Genomic DNA, 23,375 nt, shown 5'->3' with positions numbered 1-23,375 from the left:
AATGTCCTCCAGGTTCATCCATGTAACAAACGGCAGGATTGCATTCCTTTTTTAATGCTGAATAATATTCCATTATCTCTATATACCGTATTTCTTTATCAATTCATCTGTTAATGTGCACTTAGGTTATTTCCATATCTTCACTGTTATGAATAAGGTCCCAATGGACACGGAAGTACATATATCTCTTAAAGATTCTGATTTCGGGATTAGGGTTGTGGTTCAGAGGTAGAACACTCAACCTAGCACGTGCGAGGCCCTGAGTTCAATCCTCAGCACCAAGTAAAAACAAATAAAGGTATTTAAAAAAAAAAAAAAAAAGATTCTGATTTCAGCCATGTGATGGCACATGCCTGGAATCCCAGTGTGTCCAGAGGCTGAGGCTGAAGGATTGTGAGTTCAAAGCCAGCCTCAGCAACTTAGTGAAACCCTAAGTAACTTTATGAGACCCTGTCTCCAAATAAAATATAAAAGAGGACTGAGGGTATGACTCTCTTGTTAAGCAACCCTGGGTTCAATCCTCAGTACTTAAAAAAAAAGAAAAAAGATTCCAATTTCATTTGTTTTGTGGATATAGCAGATGTGGAATCATTGGATCATCAGATAGTTCTATTTTTACTTTTTGAGGAACCTCCATACTATTTTCCATAATGGTTATGCCAATCCAGTTATATTTCTACAGTATCACACTCTAAGACCCCCACAGGTCACTCTTGAAACCAGATCATTATTGCTTGGAGGTCTGTCTTCTTAGAGTTCAACCTTATCTAGGAAGTTGTGCTGATGCCCAAATACTATGTCATCTTCTGTCCCGTGAGCACATCAAATGCATCAAGTAAATCTGAATTCCAGTTTCAACTCAGTGCCTACCTCAAGACATAACTGTTCATACATAAAAATTATTTTGGTACCCTATATTACATAATTATATTACACTTAATATAACTATGTTTAACTCTTTGATTCAACAAGTGTATTTTAGAATTTGCAGTATACAAAGCATTACAGTGATACATCTGCAGGTTGGGGCAGTTCTTGTTCTCAGGGAATTTATAAAGCCAAAAAGAGGAGAGAGAGATGTACACAAAGTTACTAAGCAGAATATCTGCCTCTTGAGTGATACACACAAAGTTACTATTCATAGGAAGAGAAAAAGAAATCTGTTGAGGTAGAATTCTATTTAATGCTCACAATGACTGAGAAAGTAAACACTACTCTTCCCATTTTACAGGTGGGGAAGCTGATGATCACAGAGGTTTAGTATACTTTCCTAGGAGAAAGAGCTAGGAAGCAGCAGAACTGAAAGCCATGTTCCTCCTGCTCTCCTTCCCTTAGGCAGAGATGATGGGTGAAGGCTTCACAGGGTCAGCAATATGAACATGTGGAGCACAGGATCCTTTTCCTTTGAGTATTCTCTGACTCTCTCTTCTCTACCTTGGTTTTCATTGGTTCACTATCATACTTACTTACACTTTGCATAGTTTGGAAGTTTTCATGCTTCCTGGGGCAGACAGAAGCAAGATATTGACCTGTGTCTTAACAAAAATCTTCTACTGTATTTAATTGATTCTAAAATGCACCCCCACCCCCAATTTTAACATCATTAAAATCAGGATAAGCTTTCCAATAGATGGCATCCTATGATTACTTGGCCAGGTAGCCAGAGGGCAATCATGACATAGCTGTTGTCATCCCCTGTTCAGGCCTGAACATCAAAAGGATCAGCATGAAAACTTGGAGAATGGGCCTCACTGGCTTGGAGGAAAATGGCTGAAGTCAGAGTGGATCACTTTTCACCTCTAGAAATCAAATAGCATGGATGGTGGAGGAAGAGCCTCATCATTATACAAAATACATATATGAAGATGTGAATTTGGTGTCAACATACCTTACATACAAACAGAGATATGATAAATTGTGGTATAAAGGTATATTAAGAATTGTAATGCAAAAATAAATAAGAGAGCTCATGTATAATGGCATAATTTGGCGTGAACATACTATATATACAGAGTTATGAAAAATTGTGCTGTGAATGGATAATTATGATTGTAATGCATTCCACTATTATCCCAATTTTAGATTAAATAATAATAATAATAATAATTCTTTGCTGGACTCTGGTGCCCTCTTGTGGTTAAAGCATTTAAAGTCTTTATGGAAACAATCTTTGATGCTCTCTCTACTTTGTGACATTTCACTTGCTGATATTTCTTCTTCTGAGAAGAGGGACCACCACAAAATGTGCACATCCCAAAGTGGATAATCTACTAACTTCACAAAGATCTCATCTTTGAATTTCATGTTATCATGTCATGAAACTTTATCACCAATCACCTCTCATGGTCACTACAAGAAGACCCCCTTTTATCAGTAATTTTAGCTCCTGGTATACTTTCACTATTTCTGACTTAAATCTTGGTGATTCAGTGTACACCCAGATGCTCTTCCCAGCCCTCTGGCCTTGATTTCCTTGGACATCTTTCTGCCAGATATCTCGTTCTCTCCCTGAGCTATGCACTCCCAAATTCCTGCCAGAGACTGTCATTGCCAATCCCAGTTTACACATCTCACTCTTTGCACGCCATATTCCAACTTCTCACCTAGATCCCGCTGAAACCCAACTCCAGCAAGCCTTTGACCCCCACAAGGACCCATAGTCCATTAATTACGCCAAAGTTTCACTACACCCTACCCACTGTTTTCTTTGGCTTCTGTGCCTGCTAAATTCCACAATGATGCTTTATAATCATCCTCTTACAAATACCGTCAGCACCTTTTGCTCTCCTTTAATTTGTCACTACCTTGGCAAAAAACAAACTAGTTAGATTTGTGTCTCCCCCATTCTTTGCCTACACTCTTGGAGCTAAATGTGGGTGAATAAATACAAAGAAATAACAATTCATCTGATTTTAAGTTCATAATCAAGAATTTCAATACCATAACCTTCCAGGGTGCCTAGCAACCCATACCGTAATCCTGCAGCCCACTCACTCTTCTAATTTCCTATTTTGACACTGCCACATTTTCTTCTCTCTCATGCATAGTTGTTCTCAGATTATTTCTTGCTTTACTGAGAAAAGTGAAGCAAGCAAAAGGGAACTTCCAAATCCCTGTCTCCACACAGACCCCCTAGCAGCATACTCCACCTTCTCCCCAATTACTCTAACCTAGAGTAGCTGTCCATGTTCCTGTCTAAAACCTAAGCAATCTCTTTTCTTATTATTAAATCCCAATTTCTTTCTTTACTCATTGATGGCAGTTTCTCCTAAGATCATTTGCCACAGCATATACATGCCATTATTTATTTCATTTTCAACATTTCTCTTTTATTTCTATCCTAAACCCCTTTCCAACTACTGCTCTGTTGATGTGCTCTCTTTTACAACAAAATTCCTCAAAAGAATTCTCTGCTCCACGGGTCCAATCTCTCCCTCATTCTCAAACCTACTCCAATGGGAATGATGAGACATAATAATACAAGAGGCTGCTTGAAGCCTCTTGGATTTAGAGAATTCATTAGGCAGCAGTACATAAATAGACCCCAAGAGAGTCTCTCAGGCCTTCTCCAGGAGGGAGAAGTCCTCCTGCCCCTAAGAGAATTGCGTGGCTTTGCCAGCTTCCATCAGCAGAGGACTGGGAGGAGCTAAGTGTGCAGATTCTGAGGTGTAGACATAACACCAACAACGCAGACAAAGGACTACAAAGTTCAGGGAATGGGATAGGGTCTGTTATGTTCCACCTAACCAGCCATCTACTAACTTGATCCTCTGGGAAGGTCTTTTCATCGGGATATTGGGAAGTGCATTAGTGAGCCAGGCAACTGCATCCCTGAAGAGCTCCCTAGGTCAGAGGGCATCCTGGGTGAAACTGCAGTGGAAATGTGTGCCATTATCTCAGTGAGAATCACAGCATGCTCAGGGACAGTTGGCAGTACTTCACTGTCGTACACCATGTGGTACAACTACCTCTATAAGCCAGAATCAAGAGGTACTCTGTCTGCTTTGACCTGCTGTGTTCTGTGGCAAGAGCTAATTGATTATGGCATCCTTGGGAATGATATGTAATGGGTAGAAAAATATCTAGTTCTGCCAGATAGAAACCAAAGTGGTCAAGTGCCTGAGTTCAATCCTGGGCACTCCCCCTGCAAAAAAAAAAAAAAAAAAAAAAAAAAAAATCTGAAAAACCTTCCCTTTGCCTTACCTTACTAGGTTTTTCTCTATAACCCTTCTCACCCACTAACATCCTATATTATTTATTTGCTTCTTTTTTCTTATCTAGAAATTCATAGAGATGCTTATCTAGAAGGTGAGCTTCATAAGAGCAAGAATTCCTATTTTACTCCCTCTTGTATGCTCAGTGCCTGAGACAGTGCCTGAGTCACAGCAGAGCTCAATAATTTTTTTTTTTCAGTACAGGGATTGAACTCAGGGCACTACACCATTAAGTTACATCCCCAGCCCTACTTTGTATTTTATTTAGAGACACGGTCTCACGGAGTTGCTTTTGTTCACTTGGCTTTTGCTGAGGCTGGCTTTGAATTCGAGATCCTCCTGCCTCAGCCTCTCAAGCCACTGGGATTACAGGCATGCGCCACTGCACCTGGATATCAGTAAATATTTGTTGATGGACTTGAATGAACATCTGAAAGTTATTGGAGAAGAGTAAACATAATCTCTAGTCTATTTGCCTATATCGTAAGCTGGTGGGCAAACTTCTCTGTTAAAGATCAGATAGTAGCCAGCCGAAACGAGGATGCACTGGAGCTGGAGAGCCTGATGAGGACCTGACATTCCATCACTTGTCATCATTTTCCTGATCCTCTGCGTGATCCTCATGATTCTCAAACTCTACCCTCATCTGGACCTTGGTGAGAACAGCAATTTCTCCATATGATCCTCTCCTCAACCGGTCGTCCATTCCACACTAGGAGAAGCCTGCCTTGGTTCCGGAACTGATCACTGTGGTCTAAGAAATCATTCAGTGCCTGGGATCAGAGACCATTCCAGACATCAGTGATGCTGGCTGACACGTGTGCACACCTACAACTTCTTTAAGATGTGGAAAGCAAGGAAATCTACAAAGAAACTATGGGTTTGCCACCTTAAAGAACCATCAGCTGGGGTTATGGTGATTCTTTCACCCAAGGTGCTCAAACTATCCATGTTATAATGACACCCACAGATACTGTGACACATCAGAAAGCTGATATGAAAGAAGAATTTTTAAAAAAATTTTATGGTAAGACATGTAACATGAAATTTACCATTTAACCATTTTAAGTGCACAGTTCTGTAGTGTTAAGGACATTCACATTGTCTTACCACCTTCTAATCTCTAGAACACTTTCCATCTTGCGAAAATGAAACTCCACACTTACAAAGCTGTAACTTTTTATTCCCCTCTGCCCTGGTAACCATTTTCTGTCTCTATGAATTTGTCTACTCTGGGTAAGGAAGAGGACATTTTTTACCAAAACTTTTAAACATATTTAAAATACTCATAATACCTCTTTAGGATTTTCTCTGGCTTGTATTCTTTCTTTGCAGAGATGGGGTATCAACCGTTTCTAAATCACAAGGCTACTTCAGTTTGGTTACTTATTTAAACCAAAAAAAATCAATAATTAAACTTGAAATTTCCTTTCCATATAATACAATTAGCGAAACCCTTCTCCTTTGACTTAAAATGACAATTTCTCCTTGGCTGCCTGATCTCTTAACAGACATGTAACTTCTTTAATAACATTACTATGATTTTTCTCAAACAGACTATTATTATTTGTAACATCCACACTGAGATGTAAATAAAGTCATCTAAGCATATTTAAAAAAAAAAAAGATCAGATAGTAACTATCCAACCTGTAATCCAGGCAGTCTCTGTCTTGACCACTCTACTCCAGCATGAAAGCACCGAAGCAGTCCCAGACAGTACTGCATGAACAGGTGAAGCCTGGAGAGGAAAGAAATGGATTGCTGAGGTCCTGGGAACTGGGAGCCTGAAAAGGGAGCCGATGTGGAAAGTTGGTGAAGAAAATATTTTGCAAACATATTTTTGATACATTTTTCTTCATCCCTTCTCCCTTCACTAGTACAGTTCATATTATTAAAGTTAAATTTGCAGTTTGACTTTCCCTTCTGACTATTGTACAGTAAAATTCCCAGGATGTACACTTACTAATATAACCTCCAGGGGGAGCCCTTAGCAAATTGCTTTCATTCATTCCACAATTACTTATTGCACATCTACTGTGTGCCAAGAACTAAGTTTTGGGGCTATGAGGGCAATCTGGCTGCGACATATGTCACCTCAGGGTTGATTCGGCTTATCTAGCTGGCTAGGTGGGTGTTCCCTTCCTCCCTCACAGTTCCAGGTGCCAGCCTGGTCTAAGACTGACCTTCCCCAATAGGGGAGGACCTTTCTTCTCTATCAAAAATAGGGAGTCTCTGTGGCCCCTGCTAGAACCTCTAAACAAGCTCTTGAGAACTGTTTCAACCAGAAGAATGGGAAGTTAAACTCCATATATGTATAATATCTCAAAATACATTCTACTGTCCTGTATAACCAATAAGAACAAATTAAAAAAAAAAAAAGAGCTAAGTGTTAGGATATAGATTTTTTTTTCTTTTATTGTGCTGGGGATCTAACCCAGGGCCTCACACAAGCTGGCCTCACTCAGTGCTCTACCACTGAGCTACACCATCTTCCCTGCAAGGAGTTTATATTCTAATGGAAAAAAGCATGATAAAAATGCACTGATGTGTAAATAATAGAATTATAGAGTAATATGAGGGCTTCCCTGAGGAGACACTATTTATACAGGAAACTGATGAATGAGTAGGAGTCAGTTGATGCTAATGCCCGAGGATAGTTATTTCTGTTGTGGTAAAAGACTGGTAACATAAAATTGATCATTCTGGCCATCATTAAGTGTACTGTTTTATGGTACTTTTTTTTTTTTAAGTACATTCACTTTGATGAGCAACCATCACCACCATCCATCTTCCGAATTGCTTTCATTTTTCCAAACCGAAACTCCAGGCCCATTAAACAACAATTTCTTACTCCTCCCTCTGTCCAGTGACAACCATTCTGCTTTCTGTCTCAATGAAAGTGATTATTCCAGGTACCAGATACAAATGGAACCATACAGTACTTGTCCATTTTGTGACTAGCTTATTAACTTATTCATATCTTAAAGGTTCATCCATATTATAACATGTCAGAATTTCCTTTCTTTTAAAGGCTAAATATTATTTCATTTTATGTGTAGACCACATTTTGCTTACCCATCTGTCTGTTGACAGATACTGGCTTGCTTCCACTTTGGGTTGTTGTAAATAATATTGCTGCTATGAAGATGGGTATACAACTATCCATCCAAGTTCTGTTTTCCTTTATTTTTTTCTTTATTCTTTTAAAGTATATACTCAAAAGTGGAGTTGCTGGATCATATGGTAATTCTGTGTTTAAATTTTTTTAAGATGGACACAACACAATGCCTTTATTTTTTTTTTAATATTTATTTTTTAGTTTTAGGTGGACACAATATCTTTATTTTATTTTTATGTGGTGTTGAGGATTGAACCCAGCACCCTGCACATGCCAGGAAAGCTTGCTACCACTTGAGCCACATCCCCAGCCCAATGCTTTTATTTTTATGTGGTGCTGAGGATCTAACAGGGTCCCATCCATGCTAGGCGAGCGCTCTACCGCTGAGCCACAATCCCAGCCCCATCTGTGTTTAAATTTTTTGAGGACCTGCCATGGTGTTTTCCCATGGCAGCTGCACCATTTTACATTTCCACCAGCAATGCACAAATGTTCTAATTTCTCCACATCCTAACAAACACATGATATTTTCCATTTGTGTGTGTGTGTGTTTTCTTCTCTTAAAATAAGGGTCGTTTTAATGGGTATGAAGTGGTATCTCATTGTGGTTTTGATTTGCATTTCCCTGATGCCTAGTGATGTTGAACATCTTTTTGTCAACTTATTGCCATTTGTTTATCTTATTTGTCTATTCAAGTCCTTTGCCCATTTTAAGTGGATTTTTTAAATTATTGAACTGTAATTATTTATATATTCTGGATATTAGCCACTTATCAAATATTTGATTTGCAAATAGTTTTTCCCAGTCTGTGGATTATCTTTTAACTCTCTCTTTTTTTTTAAGATGGATAGAATAAAATGATGGTGGAATGTGATGATCATTATTACCCAAAGTACATGTATGAGGACACAAATTGGTGTGAATATACTTTGTATACAACCAGAGATATGAAAAATTGTGTTCTATATGTGTAATAAGAATTGTAATGTATTCCGCTGTCATATATAAAGTTTAGAAAAGATGGACACAATATCTTTCTTTATTTTATTTATTTTTATGTGGTGCTGAGGATCGAACCCAGTGCCTCACATGTGCGAGGCAAGTGCTCTACCGCTGAGCTATAATTTCAGTACCTTTTTAAACTTTCTTGAAAGTATTTTCAAAGGCTTGAAAGTAACTTTTGATGCACAAAAGATTTTAATTTTAGTTAGGTGCAATTTACCTAGGTTTCATTTTGTTTTGCTTTGGTTTGGTATTTGTTCCCTGTGCTTTGGTGTCATAGCCAAGAACTCATTGCTAAGTTCAAAGTCATGAATCCTTTCCTTTCTGTTTTACTTTAATAGTTTTACACTAATATAAGATCATTGTAATTTGGTGGGTTAGTCTCTGTGTCCTCTATTCTGTACCATTGGTCTACCAGTCTGTTTTGGTGCCAATACCATACTGTTTTTGTTACTTTTGCTCTGTAGTATAGTTTAAGGTCTGGTATAGTGATGCCACCTGTTCACTCTTCCTGCTAAGGATTGCTTTAGCTATTCTGCGTCTCTTATTTTTCCAGATGAATGAATTTTTCCATGATTGTTTTTTTCTATTTCTATGAGGAATGTCATTGGGATTTTGATTGCAGTTTCATTAAATCTGTATAGTGCTTTTGGTAGTATGGTCATTTTGATAATATTAATTCTGCCTATCCAAGAGCAAGGTAGATCTTTCCACATTCTAAGGTCTTAATTACAATTATCTTGTATTAGACAAAGGTGCCAAAAACATATATTGGAGAAAAGATAGCCTCTTCAACAAATAGTGCTGGGAAAGCTGGAAATCCATATGCAACAAAATGAAATTAAACCCCTATCTCTCACCATGCACAAAACCCAACTCAAGATGAATCAAGGACCTAGGAATAAAACCAGAGACCCTGTGTCTAACAGAAGAAAAAATAGGCCCTAATCTCCACCATGTGGGATTAGGCCCCAACTTCCTTAATAAGACTCCTGTGGCACAAGAATTAAAATCAAGAATCAATAAATAGGATTGATTCAAACTAAAAAATTTCTTCTCAGCAAAAGAAACAATCTGTGAGGTGAATAGAGAGCCTACATATTGGGAGCAAATCTTTACCCCTCACACATCAGATAGAGCACTAATCTCTAGGGTATATAAAGAACACAAAAAACTAAACACCAAAAAAACAAATAACCCAATCAATAAATGGGCCAAGGACCTGAACAGACACTTCTCAGAAGATGATATACAATCAATCAACAAATATATGAAAAAATGTTCATCATCACTAGCAATTACAGAAAAGCAAATAAAAACCACTCTAAGATTTCATCTCACTCCAGTTGGAATGGCAGCTATTATGCATACAAACAACAATAAATGTTGGCAAAGATGTGGGGATAATGGTACACTCATACATTGCTGGTGGGACTGCAAGTTGGTGCGGCCAATATGGAAAGCAGTATGGAGATTTCTTGGAAAATTGGGAATGGAACCACCATCTGACCAAGCTATCCCTCTCTTTGGTCTATACCAAATGGACTTAAAACAGCATACTATGGGGACACAGCTACATCAATGTTTATAGCAACACAATTCACAATAGCTAAACTGTGGAACCAACCTAGATACCCTTCAATAGATGAATAGATTTAAAAAATGTGGCATATATACACAATGGAATATTATTCAGCAATAAAAGAGAATAAAATCATGGCATTTGCAGGTAAATGGATGGAGTTAGATTAGATAATTCTAAGTGAAGTTAGCCAATCCCAAAAAAACAAATGCTGAATGTTTTCTCTGATATAAGGCGCCTGATTCACAGTGGGGTAGGGAGGGGGAGCATGGGAGGAAGACATGAACTCTAGATAGGGCAGAGGGGAAAGGAGGTGGTATGGGGATGGTGGAATGGAATGGACATTATTATCCAAAGTACATGTATGAAGATACAAATTTGTGTAAATATACTTTGTATACAACCAGAGATATGAAAAATTGTGCTCTATATGTGTAATAAGAATTGTAATGCATTCCACTGTCATATATAAATTAAAAAGTTAATAAAAAAATAATTTTATAGTTAGTTCATATACTTGGGCCTTGGACAATTTCAGTATGTGATATAAGGTAAGAATAAACTTCATTTTTCTGCATGTGGTATCCAGGTTTTCTAGCACCATTTATTGAAAATACCATCCTTTCCCCCAATGAATGTTCTTCACACCTTTATTGAAAAATCTTTTGAATACACATGTGGAATTTATTTTAGGGCTCTATTCCACTGGCCTGGGTGTCTGTATGTCCATACCACACTGTCTTCCTTACTATCACTGTTTAAGGTAGGGTTTTAAATCAGATGTCACAGCAGTTTCAAAGGATGGCACACGTTTTCTGTAAAGGATCAAATGTAATTACATTGAGATTCACAGGCACAGGGCAGGGTCTGTCCCCGTGACTCTGGCCTGCTACTGCAGCACCAGTGCACAGTAGACAGTGCATGAACAAATGGGCTTTGCTCTGCTCTAATAAAACTAATCATACAAACACCTGGCTGGACAGGTTTGGCCCCCCAGACAGTATATTGCCAAGCTCTGGATTAGAAGTCACAGTTTGGCATTCTCAAAGGCTTGAAAGAAGGCTAGTGCAACAAGAACAAGGAGGAGAGTGGAAGGCGACAAGGTTGGAGAGAGGCAGGGACCAGATCACACAGACCGTGGTGGACCACAGGAGCACTGGATTCATTCTGCTTCACCTGTCACTCACCAAATATCTATCAAGGACCTACAAGGAGCTAGGAGCAATGGTGCATGACTATAATCCCAGTGGCTCGGGAGGATGAAGCATGAGAATCACAAGTTCAAGACCAATCTCAGCAACTTGGCAAGGCCCTAAGCAACTTAGTGAGACACTGTCTCAAAATAAAATAAAAAAGGACTGGGATATAGCTCAGTGATTAAGTGCCCCTGGGTTCAATCCCCGGTACCAAAAAAAATGAGTAAATAAATAAATAAAACCAATTCCTATTTCTTTTTTTTTAATTATTTATTTTTTAGTTGTAGTTGAACACAATATCTTTATTTTATTTATTTATTTTTACGTGGTGCTGAGGATTGAATGCTGGCCGCGCATATGCTAGGCGAGTGCTTAACCGCTGAGCCACGACCTCAGCCCAAGCCAGTCCCTATCTATTTCTTAAAAAAAAAAAAAAACTAAAAGGAGCTGCGGGCTGGGACTACATAGCAAGTAGGCTCAGTCTTAGGTCTCATAAGTCTTCAATGTGGAAAATACACTAAGAAGTTTTGAGGTGAGAATGTAGCTCAGTGGTAGCTCTAGATCACTTTCTAAGTGTGTGTGTGTGTGTGTGTGTGTGTGTGTGTGTGTGTGTGTGTATTCTGTGGTTCAATCCCCAGAACTGAAAAGAATAAAATTTTAAATACAGTATCATATTTCTTTTTTGAGTCATGGCATATTCTCCTTCCATCACCTGAACCCTGAGATTCCTGCTCAATCCTTTGCCTTAACGCCTCACTTCAGGTCTTTATTATTTCTGTCTAGGATTATTTCAACAGCCCAGTTTTCTGTCACCAGCTTCACCTTCTTCCAAACTAGCCTCCACATTGCAGCAAGAGACATTTCTAGAATGCATTCTGATTGAACGGCCCAACTTACTGTATCTATGACTATTTCATCACTGTCAGTGTCAAGTTTAAGCTTCTAGGATGATATGTAAGACCTTGCACGATCAGACCCTAGCCAACTTCTCAGCATCATTTTCTGACCCTCCCATTCATGAGAAGTGAGACCTGACAGACCAGGACACCTACTCACACAAACAAGAACAAGATTAAACGTGGGTTAATACCTCCATACCTCCACCAAAGAGTATTTGACATCTGTGTGATTTCTTGTTGGTATTTCTAAAGTACAATTATGACTTGAGAAAAACTTAGTCATAACATCAACAAACTCACATAGAGATGCTTTGTGACCAGAACTGTTAAATCACTTAATCCTCACAAATACTTTATGAAGTAGGTAATATGTGCTGTTCTCAACTTACAAATGACAAAACTGAGGCATAGAAGGGTTCACTTCCCCAGGATCTCACATGTGATGGTATCAATATTGAAACCCAGGATTTCTGCCTCTATCATCTGTGTTATTAAACACACTAAGCCCCCACACTAGTCCATAAATGTGGTCCCATATGATATTGAGTGGAGTTGTGCCTGTCTTCCAGAAGCATGGCCTCTGGATTGTAGCATCAAGATCAGCAGGGGGCTTATGAGAAATGTAAATTCTCAGACCTCAGGCCTGACCTACTGAATCAGAATTTTTAAGACCTGAATTTTAGCCAGGTTCCCAGGTGAGTTTTAAGCATGATAAAGTTTGAGAAGCACTGCTCTAAAACTAAAAGCTAAATATAAATAATTTTAACAAAAGAAGTAGAATTAGGATTCTTTTTAATGTATAGGTCTTAAACCACAATGTAAATAAAACAAACCTTAGTCCAGAACAATATAGGTCATCACAGATCTTGAAAAGACGCGAAAGAAAGAAAAATACAGTAAACATGTAAAGTTAGAGCAAATAGGCCTATGTTTAAATCCCAGCACACCCACTGACCAGCTGTGTACCTTTTGGCAAATTCGTTAAGAGGAGCCTCCATTTCTTTATTCAAATGTTAAAATAACACCTCCTTGACCCACACTCCTGGATGGTTGTGAAAACTCAAGTGGGAAATGGTGACCGGTGACAGTATTTTCTATGGCAGGTGGGATAGTGTGGTGATCAAGTTTCATTTTCTGTTTCAACTCTTTTCAAAAGAACAAATACCTTGTTACAGTTTGGATTTGGAATGCCCTCCCAAAGCTCTGGTGTTGAAAGTTTGGTCCTTAGCTGGTGACCGTGCTGGGAAGCGATAGAAACTTTAGGAGGTGGGGCCTACATGGAAGAAGTAGGTCACTGGGGGCTGGGACCCTGGCTTCTACCTCTCTGTCTGCTTCCTGGCCCACACATGCCATGATGTTCTGCCTCACCACCAGCCAGAATCAACCGAGCTGAGTGACCATACACTGACACCTCTGAACCTGTGAAACAAATTTTTCTTCCTCTAAGTTGATTTTCTCAGGTCACAGTGATCGAAAGCAGACTACCATGATTTCTGACTCAGGAGAACTCTCTTTTTTGTAGTGTGGGTTGAGGAGGTAGCTGGAATAAAGAGATGGGCTGAAAAGGAAGTGGCCTGACCTGGGAGATTGCGGCCAGAGTGTTGGGCAGATGGCCGTAGAAACCTGAGTGTAAGTTTCAAATCACCTGTAGCTTTACAATGCCTCAAAAAGTTTAAACCTAGGGTCACTGAGGCTTTTAGGTACCTGCTTAACACCTATCAGCCATGGGCTATTGAATTAATTACTTACAGCCATCTTGAGTTCTGCTTGGTCGATACTTGTGTTATCAGGTTCTTTAGACTTTTATTATTATTGTTATTTTGGTGCTGGGGATGGCACCCAGAGCCTTACATATACTAAGCACATATTCTACCACTGGGTTGCATCCCAGCCCCTCGGTTTTTAGTAACTCCTGTGGTTATACCCCATGAAAGAGGGGAATGTTATTAGAAGCTTAGTTCAAAAGCTGAGACTCCTATCTTTTTGAAATGGTTCAGTACAGTCATATTAGGCCTCACCAGACCTGTTCATACTTTTGACCTTTGATTCCAGAACAGAGTGACAAATGGCTTCAGCAAGTTCACGGGAGAAACAAACTTACCTACCATCCCCAGTACATTTCTCCAAGTAAGGAAGACACAAACTACTGCTCTAGAATGGAATGTCAAAGATTCTATTTCAGGCTAAGTTTTCTTTTATTCATTTTATGCAGCTCCGTCTCCTGTGGACTCCCAACCACTATTCTCCTTTCTTTCCCCTTTTTGTTACCATTTCTATATTCTTCCTCAACTAGAGACAGAACAGGTACACATCCTACCTATCCATTTTTCCTCTCTTGCCTTGTGTTAAAGGCAACTTTCAGATAAGTACATATATTGTTCAGGACAGGGAATTACTCAGATTTAAAAAAAAAAAAAAAGAAAACAGTGTTCTTGGGCCTCAGACAGAACAGATTCGTTTTACCTTTACTCAAATTGATTTTTATAAATATAATAGATTCATATGCCTTACAATTCCAAATAATAGGGGGAAGAAACCAGTTATTTTTCCAGCATGCATTATTTTTTTCCACACTTTTAATTGGTGCATTATATGTGTACATATTGATGGGACTTGTTGTTACACAATCCAACAATATAATTTGGCCAAAATCACTCCCCCAACATTTCTCCCTTCCCACCTGGCCTCCCACCTTTCCTCTACTGATCTCCCTTTAATTCTTAGATCCACCCCCACCTTTGTCTTCCTTTTACCTTTCTAGCTTCCACATGTGAGAGAACACATAGGAGCCTTAATCGTCTGAGTTTGACTTATATCACTTAACATGATGGTCCTTAGTTCTACCCATGTTCTTGCAAATGTCAGTGAGCCACATCCCCAGCTCTTTTTCTTTTTTGTATTTTATTTTGAAACAGGGTCTGAGTTGCTTAGGGCCAGGCTAAATTGCTGAGGCTGGCTTTGAACTCATGATCCTTCTGCTTCAGCCTCCCGAGCCACCCTGCACATGCGTTATTTTTAATAGAAACCAAAATGTACAAAGTGATCAGCAGCCACACCAGATGAAGCGTGATACGGACAGGTAATCCTAAAATTACAAAGAGATTTCTGACTTTGCCTAAAGTAGTCCATATAATCTAAGGAAAAGCTCTACATCATCTCTCATTTAAAGTGACCTGTCTTACTACATCTAGGAATTGAAACTTCAAAACTTCGAGACAGTCCATCCAGGCAGGTACAACCAAGGCAGGAATGTTTTCTGATTTCTTCTCAAGTGCTCGACATACATCATGTTTTCAGCCAGATTCCTGCATTCCACCCACATCTTTCAACACCTTCTAGAAATCGAAACATCAACATAGGCCACCGAATGGAGGTCATCTGAAAGGCTGTGGGAATCTCAGGCCCACTCCAGGCTGGATTTTTGGTGTTTTTGTTTTTGTTTGTTTATAGTGCTGGGGATCAGATGGAGGCGCTTGCACATGTTAAACAAGAAATCTACCGCGGAGCTGCAACCCCGACCTTGTTTTGTTGTTATTGTTTTTTTGTTTGTTTAATAAATCTCCAGGTGATTCATACGTATGTTAAAATATAAGAAGTACTCATTTAAGTAACACATTTGTTAAGGCAGAAATCAAAAAAGAATTAAGATTTTCTACTTAGCATGAAGACAAACAAACTAAAATAGCGCTGAGCACTTGTATAGCACATGTAAGACCCTGAGTTTGATCCCCAGCAATGAAATACAATAAAATAACAAATATAGAAAACTCACCCCAATTGAGATGTCGGAGGGAAAGCAGTCCAACCTCAGCACAGGGACAACGGTGACTGAGAGACTTAATTAACTAGGATCCAAACCTGCTACTCAGACAAATGTCCATCCAGGAGTGACCCTTCCTGCTAGTTCTCAGGGCAAGAGGAAGAATCTGAGATGAAACTTCTCAGCTCCAGCGTGAACCATGCAGCTGCTCCCAGAGTGATGAGTCTTTCCAAACAAGCCAGCCTTCAGGAAACATCTAGAAAACACAAAGAGCTTTTGCATCTCCCTGAGTCTCTTTTTCTCCACCATTAGCTGGTTGTAATTCACATTTCTTTCTCCACCACTGGGATTCAAACTGACGACAGCATGACGCCTCCAATCAGCCTGGGATCCTCTCCTGGTGTTCATGCCAAGAGGATGGGAAAAGGAGGAAATCCTTGTCAGAGAGATATTTTTATATCTTGCTCTTTGTGGAATGAATCCTGACGACAGCATCTCCAGCACTAACGGCAACTTTATTTTGGAAATGGAAGGATCAAAAACAATCCTAGCAATGGTATTGTTCTGTAAGCTTCCGATTTTTTGCTATCTGTAAAGTAAGTGGGGGGTCTCCTTCCCTAGGCCCTGCCCTCTAGAAGGAAAAAAAAAATACAAGCAGGAAGATGACACTGATTCGAAAAGGGAAGCAAATGAAACCAAAGCACAAACAGAGTTAGGTTTCACTGCAAAGGCCCACCAAAGACTAAACAGGAAAGAGAAGCTGCACTTAGAACATGCTGTCCTTTCCTAAATCAGAAATACAACAGAACTGTGATAAGAGAAGAATTCTAACCTATCCTAAATTAAATTATAGGCCAGAAAAGAAGGTAAGAAATAGGAAAGAGGAATTTTTTTAATATTTAGAGAATAAACAGGCTATATTTTATAACCATATTACAGAAAGCAAAATATCATTTTATACAACTTAAAGCTGCTATAATTCTAACCTGGCATCATAGCTATACACGGGGTCAAAAGCAAAGGAAAAAAATGTTTAATATGGTTAATAAATCTTTAGTAAGTCTCTAGCATCAGCTTTGGAAGGTATAGAATTCTTGTAACCAGTGAAAATTAGCACAGCATCCTCAAACCTGTGCAAATCACCAAGTTATCTATAAGAAATATACATGCTCACTAACAAAAATTTGGTTAGTTTGGTTTTACATGTACACAGGATGCACAGGAGCTTTAATACAAAGCAAGTGTTCTACCTAAGCTTTCAAATAATGGACAGCATTAAAATTTGGAAATGTTGCCGTGTGTGGTGATGCATGTCTGTAATCCCAGCTACTTAGGACACTGTGGAGAGCAGGCTGTGCCCAGCTCTGAGTTATTCTGTGATGTACAGAATAGTAGTTTTCAGACTGTGCCTAACCCTGAGTTACTTCATTTTATAAAGCAGTAGTTTGCCATGAGTTACTCCATTTTGAGTATAAATGCTGAGATAGAATGATTCTACACCTTGTTTGTACAAGTAAACAAGCATATGCCTAGCACAACCAAAAGGCACAAACTGATAAAAAAAAAAAAAAATTAATCAGCACTGGGGCTGTGGCTTAGTGGTAGAGCACTTGCCTAGGATGTGTGAGGCACTGGGTTCCATCCTCAGCACCACATATAAATAAATAAAATAAAGGTATTTTGTCTGTCTACAACTAAAAATATTTTTAAAAATTAATCATGCTAATAAAAATAACCACCTGTGAACTTACCAAGTTAATCTTAAGCACTTGGATGCATGGCTATATCAAATAATAATAATAAGAAGAAGAAGAAGAAGAAGAAGAAGAAAAGCCAGCCCATGAGATTATTGAACACACCAGAACAACGAATGAGGCGACCTCCCCACACAAGGCCCATAAAACAAGAAGCACCCCAAGACTGGACAGAGCAACATACTGCCCCCATCACCTGGTCACTCTTCACCAGCCTTGCCCAAGAAAACTATCACAGCACCAAACCTCCAAAACACTCCTAGGGCTTCTGCATAGCATGATTTCTACTGCTGGTATTGATCATGGACAGCCTGTTTGTTCCAAGCTAATACTCTGATATTGCTGTCTGTCTGGATTCTGGCCTAGAAAAAGTTTCTGTGTTTTGACACCTCTAGACCCTGAACAAGTTCTTTGACCGGTTGGCTTGTTCCTAATCTCATTTGACCATCTACAGTGACTGCATTCACCTGCTCTCTGCCTTTGCTCTCAGTTCATCCTTCAAATTCCTGTGGAAACATTAACTCACCTTTTCTTCACCTTTGTGACTGTGTGTGTGTGTGTGTGTGTGTGTGTGTGTATATGTATGTATGTATATGTATATGTGTGTATATATATACATATATATATATAAAATATATCTGTTTGTGTAAAGTATGATATGTGACTTGAATGTAACAAATATTAGTAGTTAAGATTGAAGAATCTGTGATTGCCCTGCTTATTACTATAAGTTTACCCACAAGTATTTGAGTATTTGGTGAACTACAATCACTGAAAATTGTGTAGCATGTGAATTTATAGTTATTCAATAAATTTGGACATTGTGGAAAGACACAAATATGTTTGGTCTGTTTTAATGGCATAGTTCATTCACCACAGAGGCTGAGGCAGGAGGATTGCCAAGTTTGAGGCCAGACTGGACGAGATCCTGTCTCAATATAAAACAAAAAGAACTAGGGATGTAGCATACTGGTAGAGCTCCCCTGGGTCAAATCCCCAGCATCAAAGAAAGAAAAAAGAAAACAGTGAAATAAGACACGTTTATTTTGATTCACAGCTAAATCAATAAAGTTTGACTTCAAACTAAATCAATAAAGAAAAAGAGAACAGCTCCACATTCTCTCCCTGTAAGTTGAAGATTAGCCATCAAGGCCACATCAATTCTGCTTTTAGAACTAACCAACCTAGATGCAGCAAAACTTTTCTTTATATACCAAACCCCTATCTCTATCTTAACTTTCCATCCCAAGACTTTGCTTGCTTTTTTTTTTGGAATTGGGAATTAAACCCAGCTCTACCACTGAGCTATATATCCTAGCCCTATTTATTCATTTATTTAAGTTTTTAAAAAATTTTTGAGACAGGGTCTCCCTAAGTTACTGAGGCGGCCTCAAACTTATCATCCACTTGTCTAAGCCTCCCAAGTTGCTAGGATTACAGTCTGGTGCCATAGTGCCTGGCTGTCCTGCCCCTCCTATCTGTAGTCAACATAAATTCAATTCAATTTGTTTTCTTCTGCTCATATTTTCATTATATTGTACCCTGACTCCTTAGATCTGGTGGGCATTTCTTCAACTATTATCTGGCCATGCTGCTGTGAGCTTAGAAAATTTGTTCCAGGGCAAAATTGTGAATGTAATAAGAACACCACTGAATGGAATTCTTAAAAATGGTTAAAAGGACAAATTTTATACTAAATATTTATTTTCCACAATAAAATAGCCATATAAAAATATAGGAGTGGAATGTCTTAATTTCAATATTTTTTGGTGGTACATACCTGTAATCCTAGAAATTCTCAGGAGGCTGAGTTCAGAGGATTGTAAGTTCAAAGCTAGTCTCAGCAATTTAGCAAGACCCTGCCTGAAAATAAAAACAAATTTTAAAAAGGGCTGGAGATGTGGCTTAGTGGTAAAGTACCTCTGGGTTCAACCCCCAGTACCAAAAATAAAAATAATTTGTCCTGGGTTGGGGTTGTGGCTCAGCAATAGAATACTCCGCCTAGCACTTGCAAGGCCCCGGGTTCAACCCTCAGCACCACATAAAAATAAATAAAATAAAAGTATTGTGTCCAATACAACTAAAAAATAAATATTTTATATAAAAATAAATTATACCAGGACAAATTACTTAAGCTACCAGCAGCTTTTATTTTTGGGTAACAGCTTAATATACCCTTTAACTCAGAGACCTTTTGATGTCAAAAAAAAGTTTAATCACCGTATTAAATAAGCATTTCATATTCTTAAAACATGAGAAATAGCAAGTGAAAAAATATGATATTTACTAAGAACTTCTGAATACACTCTTCACTGATGAAGTTAAGGTTTGAATCCAAACCTTCCCAACCATGAAAGAGGGGAAAGATAAGCCGTGCATTACAGTTGTCACGATGATTTCATGCAATTTAGGAGACACCTCTTACTGAATTTGCCATGCTGTAAGTCACCATCCTGATCATTCTGTTGTACAGTACCTGGGACAAAGTTGGCCTTCAATGCATATTTATTAGAATAAAAATAAAGTAAAAATTAAGTAAATTCCAAGACACACCCACAAGACACACTTGCATTCACGGTGGGCAAGACTGGGTGTGACCTCCTAAGCTCTGCCCTGGGTAGCACCTTCTAAACGTATTCTATCACTTGCTGCCTCTTGGCCTTTGCTTCACTGTAGCACAGTGTGTGCTTGAATTTTTCTCCCAGTGTCTTCCCACCAGACTTTCAGGATCAAGTGATTCCTGGGCAAAAAACAAAAGCAAAATTGCCCACCCCTGGATCAATCCAGATGAAAACTGATAGTAAACTCAGGTAGTACGCCAAAGGAGATATTTGAAGAGAACCAAGCTGCATCTGTAAGGAATTGCACCTGAGGTGGCCCACATTTGTGCTGTATCAAGGTCATGATCATCCTACCATGTCAAGCTGAAAAGGTCGCCACCGGCTAGGCAGTTGGACGTGTTTCCTTCTCTGCTTTGCACTTGTAGATTGGTTCTCTAATAAATACATGAAACCTCTTACGAAAGAAAAGAAATTCCACTTATCTATTTTTATACATTTCTTATATTCTGGTTAAAATATATATAGCATAGAATTTTCCATTTTAACCATTTTAAGTGTTTGATTCAATGGCATTAATTATGTTCACCATATTGTGCCACCATCATCTTCATGTTCTTCTCCTGTTAGTCTGTCTTATGTCATTTTAATTCCTAGGCCCAGCCAGAAAAGCTAAGATGATTGAGAAATTTTTTCCTCACCAACAAATGTAACATATAATTCTATGATATTAAATATATGATTAAGACAATTGTAATTCAATATGGAAAGAAGGGAAGAAAGAAGGGAGGGAGACTAGAACCTACAAGTTTACCAGTATGGGTAGGTTAACCAAATGCAGCAAATGCTTACAAAAGAACATTATGCATCTGGGGCTGGTATGTAGCTCAGCGGCAGACCAGACCGCTTGCCTAGCATGCACAAGGCCCTGGGCTTGATCACCAGCATTACAACAGAAAGAAAGGTAGGCACTGTATTGTCAAAGCACCAAGAACAAAGACACACATAACAACACCTTCATGAAACAAAACTATGTATTCTTTATGCACTCATTTATGTATGTAATTACATACAAAAACCTCAGTAAAGACAATTTCCAAAGTGGCAATAATCTCTATGAAGCATCTGGAATGTGAAAATGCAAATATACTTTTTTTTCTCTTTCCACATCTTTTATTGGTACATTAAAATTGTACATATGATGGGATTTATTGTTACATATTCATTCATGCACAAAATATAACAAAACGATTTTCCCAACATCACTCCCCAGCACATCCCCTAAACCTCCTGCATCTCTTTCCACCTCTCCTTGGTTGATCTCCCTTTGATTTTTATGAGATTTCCACCACCAACTCACCTTTCTTTTTCTTCTCTAGCTTCCACATATGAGAGAAAACATACCACCCTTGACCTTCTAAGTTTGGCTTATTGGTCTTAACCTAATAATCTCCAGTTCCATCCATTTTCCTACAAACAACATAACTTTATTTTTCTTTATGGATGAATAAAGAAAATGTAGTACATATGTGTATATGTGTACATGTACCACATTTTGGTATATATGTATATACATGTATATTTACCGAATGTGTATATGTACCACGTTTTCTTTATTTATCCACTGATGAAAATCTAGGCTGGTTCCATAGTTTGGTTATTGTGAATTGTGCTGCTATAAACATGGGTACACATGTATCACTATAGTATGATAACCTTAATTCTTTAGGATAAATATCAAGGAGTGGTATAGTTGGATCATATGCTTGTTCCGTTCCCAGTCTTTTGAGAAACATATATCCTGATTTCCATAGTGGTTGTACTAACTTACAACCCCACCAACATGCAAAAGTTTTCCTTTTTTTCCACATCCACTTATTATTATTTGTTTTTTGTTTGTTTGTTTGTTTTAGTTGTTTCGTTCTGCAGATTGAGCTTAAAGGCAGTTAACCTCGGAGCTATACCCCCAGACACTTCCATTTTTTTATTTCAAGACAGGGTCTCAGTAAGTTACTTAGGGCCTCACTAAGTTGCTGAAGCTGGTCTCAAAATTGTGATCCTCCTGCCTCAGCTTCGTAGTTGCTGGGACTATAGGCAGGTGCCACTGTGCCCTGCTATTATTTGTATTCTCCATGACTGTTATTCTGACTGGTGTGAGATTAAAATCTCAGTCTAGTTTTGATTTGCATTTCCCTAATTGCTAAAGATTTTGAATATTTTTTCATATATTTTCTTGACATTTGTATTCCTTCTTTTGAGAAATATCTGTTTCATTCATTTGTGTGTGTGTGTGTGTATATATATATATATATATATATATATATATATATATATGTATATATATATATATATTCTAGATACTAATATATATATTCTAGACACACTAATCCTCTGTCAGAAGAGTAACAACTAGCAAAGATTTTCTTCTGTTCTATAAGTTCTTTCTTCATGGTTTTGTTTGTTTGTTTGTTGTTTTGTTTTTTGCTGTGCAGAAGCTTTTTAATTTGATGCCATCCATTTATTAACTCTCAGCATTATTTCCTGAGCTTTAGAGTTTCTATTAAGAAAGTAGTTTCCTGAGGATGTCCCAAGATGGCCACGAATAGAGTGCATCACACCCCGTGTACCGTGCCACTGCGCAGGTGAATAACGAGTTAGAACAACAAAAAACTATCTTGTTAGGAACTTACAGCAAAATGGGGGTGCACCGAAACCTAGAGGAAGGATTTCCAGCACCGAGGTCCGGTAATTGAGTCTCATACACGAGCCAACTGTGCGACCAGAGATCCGGGCTGACTGATCTGCGCGGCCCGCCCCACGGCTACAGACAGCAGGGAGCCGCCGAGGAGCGACCAGCAAGCAGGGAGATTCCTGCAGATTCTGTGGAATCCTGCCGCCTGAGCACTCACGGAGCCCTGGGCTGAGTTCGGGATTTCAGACAGGGAAGGAAGCGGGACAGCTCTATCCCCCACAATGGAAACTCCACCAAGGAAACCAGCGGCCACCATCTTGGAGAGCTGAAGTAACCACCGCCACTCTCCGACAGATTGCAACAATAAAACAGGTGCGTTTTACTCAGCTCCTCTCCCATACAGCCGGGAATTCGCATAAAATCTCTCCTAGGCTCTCCGGGGGAGGGATTATCAGAGCAAACCTTCATAAAGACGCGGGGAGAACTAGAGACACCCGACCTTCAACTCCCCCTCCCATCAGCGGGGAAAACGAAACCTGTATTGCCAGCGTGGGGGGAGGGGTAAGCAGAAAAAAATCAAAACAATAGAGTGGGGGGG

The 23,375-nt window shown here is 38.9% G+C and overlaps 1 protein-coding gene across 1 annotated transcript in view; it reads right to left on the bottom strand.

Moving 5' to 3' along the window:
• Positions 1-16,180, bottom strand: part of LOC114085489 (broad substrate specificity ATP-binding cassette transporter ABCG2-like) — a 109,614-nt gene extending 93,434 nt beyond the window's left edge. Inside the window, exon 1 of the mRNA XM_027926640.3 lies at positions 15,786-16,180. The gene's annotated coding sequence lies outside the window, so the exon portion shown is untranslated. The remainder of the gene's footprint in view (positions 1-15,785) is intronic.
• Positions 16,181-23,375: the final 7,195 nt, after the last annotated feature.

This window comes from Marmota flaviventris, chromosome 7, assembly GCF_047511675.1.
Source record: "Marmota flaviventris isolate mMarFla1 chromosome 7, mMarFla1.hap1, whole genome shotgun sequence".
NCBI lineage: Eukaryota > Metazoa > Chordata > Mammalia > Rodentia > Sciuridae > Marmota > Marmota flaviventris.
The sequence above is the reverse complement of the archived record's forward strand: the minus strand, read 5'-3'. Positions and strand labels throughout refer to the sequence as shown.